The following is a 13,516-nucleotide window of genomic DNA, read 5'->3' on the forward strand; positions in this document are numbered from 1 at the left end:
TCGAGCGTCTGTCTGTCTGATTGTACGTGATCGTGTTACTAAAGTTGTAGCTCTGTATTAAATTTTCGCTTTCGGAAAAAATGGGGTCCAAACCACAAATTATGTTATTTGTTTAGAGCCACTGATTAATCGCCCCCAAAAATTGCTCAGGATCGCACGCCAAAGATCGATATTTCGTAACTATTGTTAGCTAATGCTATGCAAAAGTATCCATTTTTTTATACTATATTATGAAGCACACAACTCTCATCTGTGAAAATAAAAAACTCGAGCCCAACCTTGCCCCCGGGCGATAGTAGTTTTGTTTGAGGAGTTTTGAGGAGTTCACATCTCTGTCACTTTTCTGAAAAATACTGAGATTTGGCACATCTCCAAAACAATATATAAAGATCATTTTATTAAATAAAACATTTTGTGCAAAGGAAATAAAAATTGTCATTTTGAATTTTTCGAAACGTAATATTTTATTAATAATATTTCAATTCTTTAATAAATCGGCACAGTTTCAATCTAAAAGAGAAAGAAAATCACATAATATTTATAAATTATCTAATTCCATTGATGAAAAAATTGGAATGAACCTTAAGGAAAACAACAGGCTTATATAGAGATAATTAAAAAAATCAGCATTATTTTTATGGAATATGCATTAGAACTGTAAAAATATTTCTCCGTTGTTTCTTTCTTAATACGAATGACTCGCTCTTCACTGTGATTCGTACAAATACTGATGAATCAAATACAATTATATACCTTTTATTCAATTGCAGATAAACCTTACCAAAACTTCAAACTGTTTTATCGCGATCTTTAGGCTTTAGTTAGCATGATTATTGGGCTTTCATTCTTTTTTCTTAACTGATATATATAAAGATATGCATTGGATACAGTTTGAAAGATAAGCGTTAGGTTTCATTTCTACACGTACAAAGTTCTAGAGGAAGTAGAATAGTTGAGAATAAATCAAAGATCGTAAAACAACGCAAGCTATAAAACATCACCATGAACGGAGAACACTAAAGAATATTCATATTTCAAAAATACTTGAAAAATTTTTTAGTCCAGAAATCTAGGGAAGCATAGGTTTTCATCCCAAACACGCACGGAGTTATAGAATATTTCAGAGAAAAGCTTCTCAAAATCTTTTAAGAGAACAAAAAATCTAGCATCTTTCTTTAAAAGTCAAAACTGATTTTAGTGCAATAGTGCCTTTATGTATTTCAGCTGTGATGTTCATTCAGGACTAAAACGTGACATTCAGAGTGAGTGACGTGATATATTGACTGTTTCGAACGCCAGGTGAATTCTGTTTTGAATCATTTTCTTTCGTCTTTTCGGAGTCACCTGAAAATTTCCCTGTTTAGCATCCTGATGGACAATGCTATAAATGACGTCATGTGCATGTATTTAATAACCTCGACCCTTTAAAATACGGTAAGAAAATGCTAGAAGGTCATGATTCGTTCAAACAATGATAGTAAGTAGCTCGTGGACATACCTCTGCATATCTCTGTTATCCGTTAATTTACTTAATTTCATACATTTTCTGCATGTTGATCAGTAATGCATTTTTGGTCAAATGCGTTGTCGATGAGGTTTCTGACCATGTTTTTATTCCGATACATCTGTGGATGATTCGACTCTACGTTTCCCAAGAGTTTATGTACAGGATAATGAAAATAGCCAATCTTCTGGCAGTAAGGAGTAATGAAACATTTTTTATGTAAGCAGATAAAAAATCACAGTTGCTAATTAATTATAATGATAATATGCATGTAATAGTGAGGTATACATTTTTCGCACTAACCCTTATCGTGGTAAGATTGCTTTTTTGAAGAAAAGCAAAAAAAAAAAAAATGTATATAGGTATGTATAGATAAAAATGTGTAAGAACAAACATTTAGGCATGTGTATTTTATAATAAACATACAAAATGAATATAAGGGTTAAGGAAGTTTGGAATTCAACTGACAGACATTCCATCTTTTACTTTTGTCATGAAATTTTCTTTGAATATCATTTCATAAATGGAATAAGAATTTTACATTAAAAAATAATGAAAGATCCTCATCCTTTATTCAATATTTATAATCTTTTTTGAAGCACTCCGTTTTGCAATTACAAGTCAATCAAATGATTCAAGGACACAATGGCAAATTAATTTTCAGAGTGATAGAAGATAAATGGTGTAGAATTGCAAAATCTTTTCCATACATCAATTAAATAACTCATAAATCACCCACGACGAAATAGAAGCACGACATTCAATCGCTAAAGAGTTTAAGCTCTTAAAACTAGTTACATAATAAGTTAAAAATTTGGATGACTCTCAGCTAAAAAGATGTTTCGCAAATCGTCCTCCTCAGAACTGTAGTGAAAACTTCAGAATGAATTGAGAGAATTCAAAACACACCAGCTTTTATAAGCGCATAGTTTATTTAACATGCCATTCAAAATTATCTTTAAACGCTCATAGTTATCAGTTACAATGGCAATTTAAAGCAAATAATTAGGATTTGAAACTTAATAAAAGTGACGATTATTGAAAAAACAGACAATTGAAAATATATATATACATTTAAAACTTTTATAGCTGCTTAGAAACATAGAAATAATATATTTCAATATATTTTGTTGCAAATTTTTATCTATTTCTCTTTATCTAGTTCCTTCATCTTTTTCTCATATCTATTCTGCTAAAACTTTCTTTTCTCATTTCAAAAAGCTATTGTGTGCTAAAAGCTTGCCAAAAGGTTAAATTCCTCTCCTAATATTCCTTATGACTTAGTCACATCTTACTTCACCCTTATGTTTCGATCAGCCAGTTTAAACATAAGTTTTACTTCATCCTATTTCCATGTAGCATATTTTGAACTGCTTCTTGTGCTACTCCCATGCGTGATCATGATCGTCACTGCTATCATGAGTGTTTAATAAATGCTTTTTGGCAAACACCGTTTATAAACTGTTGATGGTGACTCATCATTTACTTTACAGTATGGGTGGTAGCTATATGCAGCTTCTGTGGTCTCTGTTTGGTGTCATCCCTATCAAAGACATAAGTCAACTGGGTTACCACAAATTCACCAAATGGACTGGTCACATTCTTCTTGGAGCATACATGGTAACGGCGATGACTGTCATGATTAACATGCTCATCGCCATGATGAGTCGATCTTTTGAGGATATTGAGGTACTTCTGTTTTCTGAAGCATCTCTAAACTTTATCAACTGTTGATACATTCAGTAATGATAAACTCTGTCAATTTCCAAAAGGTTGCAATAAACAAAATTAAATTTAAAAGAAAAGTGTGTTAATAATTTGCATCCTATCCTAAATCATAAGAATATTTTTTACAAAAGAATATAATTAAGTTTTAGGATGCATCTTTGTCTTTTGAATAAAATTTCATTTTCACTTTTTTTAAAATAATATGATTAGTATAAATTTAGTATGCTACATTTTTTTGATAAAAAAAAATTCTTTTTTTATAACGAATATTTAGTACTCGAGAAATTCTAAAATAGCCTTTTACAATGTTCGAGTTCAGTGTTTAAGTAAATTAATATTGTTCTATATGTAAAAAAGTGTTATCTATAAATGAAAATGACTCGGATAATAACACTTTCTGTAAATGAGGGCTTGAATGCTAATACTTCCTTTGATAAAATTGGACTTCAAACTTCCGTTGAAAGAAATGCTATCCCAATCTATTAAAACAAATCTCTGTGACAACCGATTTCTCTTATAGTCTGAAAAATGAAGAAAAGTAAATCACAGAAAATCAGAAATTTTGTTTACTGTGTACATTCTTCTATTTGGGTTTCGAGAAAATTCTGCTATAGTTAATTCTATCTCAGCAGTTGAGATAGCAAACTTAAAAATATTAATATTGTAGAGTTTCCTCCTTTCCCTTCTTCCCAGTCCTTTTATTTATTCACTTTAAGATATTACAATCAATTATTGGTACACTCGCCCTAATTCATCACAGTATAAACAGCTGTCCTAGGCACTATCAGAGAAATAGAAAGTAATTATTATCCGTCTAATTACTAACCATAGAAATATTTTTATTGCCTTTTGAGGCCTTTACTTTGCATTTTATTGACTTGAAAGTTATTTAATCTAACTTACCTATTGATTTTGAATTTAAAAAATGTGACAAATATTTTTAATTAATTTGTCCAATCCACTACTAGGCAAGTTTTTAAAATTTTCTTGAAATCATACAAAAAAATTATTAAAACTGCTAGCACCCAATAAATAATTTTTAGTACCACAGAGCTATATACTGATTAAGTTTGTTTAGCCTATTCAACTACAATAACTTGGATAAAAGTCTGAAAGCGTTCAGATAACAAATCTAAATTTGATGATGTTCACATTTCAATTGCGAAAATTATGATGTTTTGAAATCCACGTGCTTAGTTTTCAGAAAATCTTAGCTGATTTATAATCTTTTTAACCCTCACAATCCTGCCAGATAGTTTATAGGCGTCTTTTTGTCTCACAGATAAAGAAATTCAGCAAAGCAACTGTCGGAATTTAAATACCATTTGTAATTTAAAATATTTTGTATAATATGTCATATTGCGTAGTAGTATACATATCAAGGAAACCAACTACGAACAGACATACTGTTCCCGAAATTCTCCATATTCATTATTTATAAAATATGATACAATTCAGTCTAAATATTCGAATTATTTTGAAATTATCCTCTAAATTATGGGCTGATTGATATTTTTTAATTATTGTAGAAAACTATTTAATTCTATCATCTGCTTCATCAGAACGGAAAGATTTCTCGAACGGATTCTGTTAACATCCTAGATGCAATGAAATTCACGTTACAATGTGTATTCAAACACATCGTAAAAAGGAACAGAGCTAAAGTTTAATGCATTATTTTAGTATTTTTGCAATTTGAAATGAGCTGAAATATCTGCTGGAATATGGATAAGAATTAATACAAGGGTTTATAAATTTGAAAGTAATAAAAACAATTTATGACATAGGATCATAGAATAAAATTCAACTAATCTTCGTCTTTTTGCATGTAAGAGTATAGCTCGGCTCTATTTAATATTCAAATAAATAAAGCACCTTCACCTGTTTCCAAAATGTTAAAAAAGAATAAGTCGGTCTATTTCTTACCAGAAGCTTCAGCATTCTTATAGTTGTCAAACAAGTGAATTGCGTGAAGAAATAACTAATTATTTTAAATCCATACATTCATCCATTTTGATTTGGATATTCTGAACTGCTCTCCATGCACCAAAATAAATGACAGGGAAAAGATCTGGGGAATACAGTTAAATATGAAGCGTTTTTGGAGTTCTCGTAACTGTCAATGTGGTCGAGCATTCTCATGTTAAAATATTACTTTGTCATATATTTCAATACAATATATTTTCCCTCTTCAGATACAATTCCAATTTGTATTTGGTGAGGATCTTCGTGTAATCTTCCAATCATCAATTCAGTTCCATTTTTTGATATGTGCGTGTTTGTGTTCTTTCTCATGTGCATCGAAATCATTTACTTCTTTAGCATCGAATTCTATAATAAATGGAATATTTTCATCTAAAAACAGTAAACGGCGAGTTCCTGAACAATTTTTGTTTTCTTATCAGTAAAATAACATACATTTCTCAAACATTGCTCTTTTTGTGGCATAAAGTGACATATTTCCTTTTAGGTATAAGCCACCTTCTGATTATGAAGAGTTGTCAAAACTTTCACGACGCCACAGTCCCTAGATTCAGTTGCTGCAAATAATTCAATTTGTTAAATGAATGCGAAAGCACACCTTTACATATAACATTATAATGTGACTTAACGAACTATAAGAGATAAAATATTTGGATATTACTTCATGACAGTTGTACTAGTTTAGACTCTTTCAATATTTCTGCAGTAGAGATTTCATTAAAAATGCTCTTTTCCTTCTAATAAAGGACTGATATCATGATTTTCTCTAAAATGTATTTCTTAAAGCGGAAGCAGTATACCAGTTAATTTTTTGGCAATTTATTTCAATTTTTCAAATTTTTTATCCATTTTCCGCACATTATCATTATTATGATTCATGCCATAACTACATTTATGAATGTCAGATGCAAAAAGGCTAATGTTTCTTCTTAATTAATATTACATTATGTGTTCAAAGGTATTCGAATTCATTAGAATTTACACACATTTCAAATTTCTCCAGAAAATTTGGACGAAGTTACCTTGAATTTCCATCATTAAGAAAATATATTTGAACTCGCATTTTGCAGTGAAGATTCGGTCACAACGGCATTTAGAACAACAGACAGAAATTGAAGAAGCAGAAAATGATGTGCACTCACCCGTTTCACAGAAAGTTAATAATGCTTTGTAAATTTCATCAACGATTTTGTTTGTTGTATTCAAAACCTACGAGAAATTTTGTAAAAATACTATACATATTCAAAAAGAGGCAAAGCTTCCCCCCTCCTCAAACAAGTCTCAAATCTTTCCACATGTTTTTTGCTTATAACAAAGTTGAATTGTATAAAAGTATCATAAATAACAGTAAAATTTATTAAATTATTCATATTAGCACTAACACTGGAATTGTACTATGATGTCAAATGATATCCACAGTACAATAAAAGCTTCCGATTAAAAATTCTTTATCTCTGTCACTAATATAAGACAGATATAAAAAATTCGTAATGACCAAGAATGAATTTTGCCTATCAGTTCAGACTACCGGTGCTCAATGAGACTGAGAACCGCAATTCGAGCAAAGCAGTCAAATTTCTCAGCGTATACGGAATGAAATGGAACATCGAATTCAACGTATGTCACAATACCTCACATCAGTAACCACTCTTATAATTTTACTTTCAGAGGAATATCATATGAATCCTGCAGGAAAATTCTGAAAATTAGTGGATAGACTTACCTAGTACAACCGTCACTGTGGCAAAAGGTTATACTACTTCATATTAGTAATTGACGCATCTACTGGATAAAGAGATCAAAACACTTTTAATTCAACAACATATATTCCATTACATAGCTGAGCTAATAATGTGAATAGCATAATAAATTTTACTCCAATTTATCCTGCCTAATTTATTACAATTTAAATTAGGAACCTAATTTATAAATATGAATGGTATTTATTGTATTTTGAATCGTTGTACAGTTCAATATAACTAATCAGAGACTCTATTTAAAAAAATATCAAATTTTGAGAAACCTTTCATCATTAGTTGTCTTTTATATCTCGCTTTGAAATTAGGAAAGAAGAAATATGCCATGTTTCGCATATATGCAGTTAAAAATTATTTACTTCAATATCCATATTTCCTTAAATATTCATTATAGTCACTTTAGTTTCAACATAAAGCTAGAATATTGTCATATATTCTGCAAGTTTCGTATAATTTGGTTGAAAACTCTGTAGATTATAAGCAATAAACATGCAGGGAAATATGGGATTAAAAAAAACTTTATACAAGGGATTATCAATAACTAACGCACTTATAAATTTTCTTCGTAATACGAAATTATTTAATAAAACTTTGAATGATCCCAATTAGGGCTGGGCGATGACCGAATTCCATTATCGCGATATATCCTCCAACGTATATCGATATTTCTCGATATAGAATATTCTAATATACTTGATATTATATCAGTATACTCTTAATATACTTGTTAATCAGGACGACTTTAAATAAAAGTAATTTTCATTTTATATGATAAAAATATTCTTATATTTTTTAATAAAAATAATTAGAAATAATTTTATTTAATCCTCTTCAGTAATGTGTGTCAATGTCAAAGCAATATTTGCAATTTGCAATTGATCACATTCCCACCCACCCCCCTTTTTTTTCAATAGTGTGATTTTTTTAAACCTTACCTTTTTTACTGCTAATTCAGAAAACGTCAGTTTCTTTCATTCTTCATTTAAAAAAAACGACAGAATAATGCCTGTAATAGGTAAAATTAAGTAGCTTTTATAAAACTAGAATTCTAAATCTGAAGTCTAATGTTTTAAAAAAAGTAATTCCTTCTATGCATTACATAAATTTTTATTCTTATTTTTAAAATATTATTGGCAAATTTAGTTTAAATCTGCACTCGAATTTTAGTAAGAGGTCGATTAGATCCTTCAAATGAAAGAGCCGGTCATATCCTTGACTTTTTCAAAAATCGAAAAGAGACGAAAAATATTAATTAATGAGTAAAACATGAATAACAAATATTATGGAGTATGAGTTTATATACGGATGAATGGTGCAATACATTAAAAAAGGTCTTCCAATTTTCGTTCAATTATAAAAGAATGTGGTTAAAAAAAAGAAAAATACGCTATTATATATTATCATTAATAAAAAAATCAATGAAAAAAACAAGCAACACTCAAACAAAAAAGCTATATTTCTGAATATTAAACCCATTTCCGGTGATTTTATCAATATGTTTACATATTATGAAATTCAAAATAAAATAAAAATTTAGAAAATTAAAATGAAGGAGTAAAATTAAATAAAAATTGGTTATATGAGAAACAATTATAGATTGAAAAATTATCTCTGAAATAATCTTTATGTTAAAAGCAGAAAATAATAAGAAGAATTCTACAAAAACTTTCTTAAGACTATCAAATGCACTATTTTTTTTAACAATTCAAAATACTATATATTTGAAAGTTAAAAGAGCAAATGAATGAAAATAGAGAAAGAAAAGAGAACATTCTTAAACTGCGTGGGAATTTGAAACAAGTGCAACATATATTCCAATCATATAAACTAAAATAAATTGGTGTAATAAATATTATCCATTAAAAATAATTTTCATCTTAAATAAAATAATTTAATAAGAAGTATAATGAAACTGAAAAAGTGCATTTTTTTGAAAATATAAAATTATAAAAATTATACATTCTTAAAAATGTAAAAGTGCATATTACAAGAAAGCATGTGAATTAAAAAAAACAACATCATTTTTACAGATGTACAAAAAAAAATGCCTTGAAATCCAGTTGCAAAATATTGCCAGGTTTGATTCTCAACGATCATTAAAATTCAATCATGATCGAAAGCTCAATAATTATAGAAAGTTCGATGATTACCCAAAGTTCAGTCAGCACCGAAAGCTCGATAATTAAAATAAGTTCGATCAAGTCAGATCAGCAAGGAGAAATCTGTACCGTTCCATGAGAATCGAAATTTTCATAGCTATGAAAATGAAATTGAACAATTCTACCATTTAAAATAATCTTAACTTTAATGCAAAATAACATATTCTAATAAAAAATATTTTATAAAATTTAAAAAGACAATTTCTTGGATATAAAAGTCAATAAAAATTATACATTTTTAAAAATATAAAAGCGCATACGGCAAATATGCGGATTAAAAAGTTCTAAAACATCCAACAACTCCTCAAAATCCTGCTGTAAAATACTATCATGACTGAATTTTCGAAAATTCGATGATTATCGAAAATTTAATAATTATCAGAAGGTCGATTCATTTTCAAACCTCGAACTAGTTTTGAAAAGAGTTGGAAATTCTAAAAGTCGCTAATGATAGGAAGGTTTCATTTCTTTTCCATTGTTCATACCTTCATGTGGTGGAGATGAGATTCCCATTCACAAAAAGTTGATTTGCATAAAGTTCCATGTATTGTTACCATTTATGTAAAAACCCATATAAGAGCAAGTGCAGAACATGTGTCGAAAGGATTTTATGGCGATTCATTTATAATCCTCTTTTGGGTTAGAAACGCTGAACCAGGTACATGATAGCTCAGAAACAGCAAAATGGATAAAAGTTGGTATCACGTTTTATCATAAAGATCTGCATCAAAATTTGGACCATTTCTATCAAGTGGTTGACTGTTTATTATTCTATCCATTCCTGACTGTTCATACGAGACAGCACAAAGAAGCTATATATATATATATATATATATATATATATATATATATATTGTTACAAAATTTTTCTATACAGCAAAATACCGTCAATCAATCGTAATGACGCAGTACATTTAATTGCTATAGTTCAGCAGCTTGCTTGCTGTCTGATCCTCTCAAATCTGTTTACTCGTCGGCGACTCCGACCACTCTCATACACACAACTTCTTACGATCCACTCAACTTCTTCCAGCTTCAGATTGCCTGTCTTTTATAGTTCCGGGAGGCGGGGCTGGAATCTTCAGACCAATCAGGGCGTTCCTGGCTGTATCTCGGGTCTTAGTGGATGGATCGTGAAAGTTCTCGAACTTTCCAGTAGTATCCATTTAGTCGCCAAACTCGCCAAATTCGTCGCCAAATGGTCGCCAAGCTCTCAGGTCATTTACGCGGCAGCTTCTCAGCACAGATCTTACAACGGTCTTTCTCACGATGACACTATTCATGCCGGGTAGCAAAATTACAGATTTGTAACATTATATATATATATATATATATATATATATATATATATATATATATATATATATATATATATATATATATATATATATAATTATATATATATATATATATATATATATATATATATATATATAATTTGGTGTGCATTTTTGGCATTAAAACTGCTGTAATGTGTTGAATTTTCGATTCCATCAATTAATATCGAAAAGACGTGTTTTTATCACTTTAAAATAACTTAAACACCAGCTGTCATTTCGAATATTTTCAGTAGTAGTACTCATCTGCAATACAGACATAATATGTATGCGACAATGAGGGAAATCTTAGTAAAAAGAAAAAAATAAAGGAATCAAGTGAGCATTGATTTGCGTATGAAGTTTGCGGTATTGCTGCTTTCCATTCGAATCCTTTCACAGACACCAAAAACCATAATAAAAAGTAAGAAACATGGGAATGTAATTAGCAGGATTATATCAAATATGAATTACGTATATGTCATGGGATATTTTGAAAATGTTTTTGTACTGCAGTAATATGATTTTCGTATCTTTTTAATTTTATCTTCAGACAATAAGGTTATGTGAGGAGAACAAGCGATTTATTATCTAGTTTGAATGCGAATGATATTGGTGTGGCTATTTCTAATCACATATACTGAAATTCACTAAGATTAAAGGACAGTTATTTAGTAATATAAAATGAGGGGTTTTAGTAGAATGAATCAGCCTCTTGAAAAGTGAGAACATGTGAAAGAAAAGCAGTCCACATTTGCTTTATAAGAGAAGAAAATTATTCTAAAACTGGTTATTCAATATCGACTTGGACGGCCACCGTCTGTGTACCAAATTTCTACAATGAGGGTGTATATAAATGTGATTTAGTACAGGTTCATGTCGCTGCGATAAAAAAAAAAAATGAAGATAAATTTTATTTACTTCATCTTTGTAATAATTAATTGACCACAATTCAACTTAGATTCAATTATTTAATTTCTTTGAAGTACAGCGCCTTCATTTACATATTTTAGGAAAAATATAATACCATGTTTAAAGCACACAGAAAAGAATTATTCCAACTAATAGAATGACTTAAAAAAAATATAAGATAGCATTCCTTTGAATTCCTTTATAAAAAATGTTTCTCAAAATGAAAAACAGAAATTTGTAACTATATTTTATTGTCATTTATAAATAGCTCAGCTTTTATAAGGCCATTATTTGAAATCCTTATGTCCAATGAAATCTAAAATATTTGAACTATAGGACTGATCCTTAAATTATACTTAAAAATTCATAAACATGTATTATTTGCACATCTAGTCATTGATCATTAAATCTTGGAGAGACAGACAAAAGATTATAAATGATTTTTTTTTAATCGGGATCCAGCCGCATGAATATTCTTTCTTTTTATGAGAAGTCTTCTTAATGTTATCTGTCTTTTAAATCAATTGATAAAACACATTTAACATATTTTTGACAAGAAAGGAAATACCACTTCATCAAAAAAATCATCTGTTCTTCAAATTATCCAATGATGATTTTATAATAGTAGTTAAAGCTCGTGTATTACGACGAGTAGATCGACAGAAATAATTAGAAATATTATACAGTCGTTCAACAAGGGAACAGATGTTTCCAAATCATCTGAATTTGTAAGGGGGGTTTTTTTTCGAAATATTTAAAAAATTATTGCAAATTTGCAAGTAATTTTTAGGATTCCGAAATTTTATCATTCCTGCTTTGCTGTCATTTAAAACATTTTAATACGTTACAATTCGTTTTTTATTGCAAAAGTGTTTTAAAATTTGTAAAAATTATTAACTTTTTTAAATTTAAAAATTAATTTCATACATTTGTGTACTACATTTATGTCCTTTAAGTGAATAAAAAAATTTAATATAGTATAGTTTTCAAGATATCGCCAAAAGTTTTCATGATAAATTTAGCATTGGTTGCGCCAGTTTTTAAAATTTATGACTGTTGAAATTTCCATCAGGAGCTCAAAAAAACCTGTTTTTTAGGAATGGAGGGAGACTATTTTTATGACAAGCAATCGATTAAGCGAAAAAAAACTGGTAGATGTAATGGGAAAATTTCGAGATACTAATTAATTAACAATGTTAATTAGTCCAATTAATTAATATCTCTATCTAAACAAATTTGTCCTGTTGAACCATTTCTATCGACACTGTTGTTGCGAAGTTACATAGATATCCCATCGTTAATTGACGACTGTACAAACATTGCAAATAAATTCTCCATGATTTGTTACATCTAGAATACGATATTATAAAAGCAAAAATGTTTTTTATATAAGAAACATGTTTCAACAAATTAATTTATTGAATTCTCTAAGCTTCAGATTACCAATTTTTCAAAAAAGGACCAACATTACAGAGTTTTTTAATTATTATTTTATTTCAAAATCGTTTGTCTCTTTTCTTTTTGTTAAGATTGTTCTAAATAAATCTCTTGATGTCACCTATTGATCAGGTCAGATACTAATGTTAGCAGCAATGATTTTTGGTTCTTGGTTAAATTTGAGAATTCATGTATTATGTGTTATTATTTGATCAAAAACTCATTTGGGTAATAAGTATTCAACAATAGCTGCCATCTATTGATTTATTTGAAAATATTATAAATTAAAACGTTAATCAATTCTTCCATATTACGTCAATTTTACTCATAACACAGTAGTTTACCATATGCTTTAATTGTATAACTGTCAATTAAGAAATGAAATACGTTTGATCTCAACGTTCATGCTTTTTCGAAAATCGAAATCTGATCTAAAATTTTTTGGAGACATTTGATTGGTCTCGTCCTTAACAGACAGACCATTCCGACTTTCTCCATGACAGACATCAGAGAGAAGAAAAAGTTAGAATGGGAAAAGTGGAAGTTTTTAAATGTGAAATGAATAAGAAAGATACTTTTACTTCTTTCTCCCAATTTTCCATTTGTAGAAATAAAAAATGTAAGTTTTCTACCTTTTCTAATGTTACATTGAGATTTGGTAATATCCATAAAATCAAGACGTTACTTTGATTTTATAAACATAAAATTCAAATTACGACT

General features: G+C 29.1%; 1 protein-coding gene across 3 annotated transcripts in view; it reads left to right on the forward strand.

The window, feature by feature from the left end:
* Window positions 1-13,516, forward strand: part of LOC129958648 (transient-receptor-potential-like protein) — a 311,546-nt gene that overhangs the window by 259,382 nt on the left and 38,648 nt on the right. The window lies entirely within an intron of this gene.

Source organism: Argiope bruennichi, chromosome X1, assembly GCF_947563725.1.
Source record: "Argiope bruennichi chromosome X1, qqArgBrue1.1, whole genome shotgun sequence".
NCBI classification, from domain to species: Eukaryota; Metazoa; Arthropoda; class Arachnida; order Araneae; family Araneidae; genus Argiope; species Argiope bruennichi.